This window comes from Ictalurus punctatus, chromosome 28, assembly GCF_001660625.3.
Source record: "Ictalurus punctatus breed USDA103 chromosome 28, Coco_2.0, whole genome shotgun sequence".
Classification (NCBI taxonomy): domain Eukaryota; kingdom Metazoa; phylum Chordata; class Actinopteri; order Siluriformes; family Ictaluridae; genus Ictalurus; species Ictalurus punctatus.
This window is the reverse complement of record NC_030443.2, coordinates 1,223,175-1,225,110: the sequence shown is the minus strand read 5'-3', so window position 1 is coordinate 1,225,110 and position 1,936 is coordinate 1,223,175.

Below are 1,936 nucleotides of genomic sequence, written 5' to 3'. Positions count from 1 at the left end.
CAAAACAGACCGACGTGCCGTGACGTGAGTGACGTCACGGCAGGGCTGAGCTCTGATTGGATGAATGGCGTGTCAGGCAACGACTCGCGCTACACTACAGATCAGTTCATTTGACATTTTATGTACTTTCTAAGGCAAATTAATGTAAAAACAATAACTGTGTAAAACTTCGGAACTTTTCCTGACATAACCTGTGTGTTTTGTTGTTTACTTGGTTATCAGTTTAGACTCTGTTTAGACTTTTTTTTGTGATTGTTGTGGCCAAAAATGTTTGGTTTTGCTGCAGTTTTTAAAAAAATTTGCGATGCTAAAAACTTGCAGAGTTTTTTTTTTTTTTATTTTGCGGAAAAGTACTAGACTTGTTAAAATCGTAACCGCACAAAATAGTTTCGCTTTCGCGGTGATGTCTGTCTGTAAACGAGACCTTTAGCTGTACTCGCGTTCGCTGCACGTGAATTGAAGAGGGCTTTGGTATGTAATGATGTGATGACGTCACACGACACGTCTTGGCCCGAATCTGCGGAACATCTGTGGTAATTTTGAAAAATTGTAAGCTCCTCCGAATATTGCAGAGTTTTTGCATTAGTTTCTGCGATTACCATGGGCACTGACACGCCCCATACCATGGACACGGACACACCCCCATACCATGGACACTGACACACCCCCATACCATGGAGACTGACACACCCCCATACCATGACAGACGCTGGCTTTTGGACCTGACGCTGATAACAGCTTGGATGGTCCTTTTCCTCTTTGGCCCAGAGAACACTGCAACATTTTCCATACTGTCCCAACTTTTTTGGAATTAAGGATATATTAGAGCCAAATAGAGCATTTTGGACCAATGAGAAGACAGATCATTAGGGGGTTCAACGCATAAGAAAGAAGTTGTTTAAGCAACAAACCAATTAGGTAGAGGAGAGTTCTTAATGCCATCTTTTGGTTTGATCTGTTTGTGAAAAAAAATCTGAGTTTATGGTTGAAACTGAAGAAGAAGATATATTAGGATCGCTTCCTTGTTGCAGGACATCCCGACATTTTACTGACACTTTTCTTTTCTCTCTTTGTTTTTTTCTTTACATAAATCGTAAAACAGAAGCACACGTCCTGTTTTCCCCCCTTCTGAAAAACCATGGGGGATATAAACTTTTGCTATCAACTGTAAAACACTGGAATCTTTGAGTAACTACCCTAACAGGTCTGACATCAAGAGGAATTATATGGCTCGGAGAACCAGAGGCTCTCTCGCTGCTCGCTGAAATTCTGCCACTCGGGTGCAAGCGACTGAAATCATCGACGCAACCATGATGTAGTCGAGGTAACATCGGAAGAGTTCTTGAACAGCCCCCCCGTCTAGTTTTAACCGTTATATATGCTTTATAATACTTACTTATATTAAACCTCAATGCTGTAGAATTCTCTAATCTGATTGGTCAGAAGGACAGGAACTAATAACACTCACTACGGGTTTAATATGTAGTGTGACAGCAGTTATAGGTCCTAATTAATTAATTAACCAATTATTTGACTGATGAACAGCCATTTGAGTATGACACACTATTATTTTTGATATTTTATTTACTATTTATTTCGAATAAAAAAAAATAATATTTGAAATATATTTTATATAATCATAATAATATTCTGTATTTGTTGTTTAATTATGCCGCACTCTGACTCCATCGTCTTTCCTTCAGATGACTTTTTTGTGCATTTAGTTTTACATTTGCATATTCATGTGACAACTTTATCACTTTAATCTTCCAGGCGTTTTACTTAATAATTTATTTGCTGTTTATTATTTTTGTTTTACTGTCTTTTTATTTATTCATCATCATATCGCTTAGCAATATTATATGTTTTTATCACAATAATCATTATTGTCTTTTTAATAAATGTATTTCCATTTACTGCTTGTAAATCGTTTTAA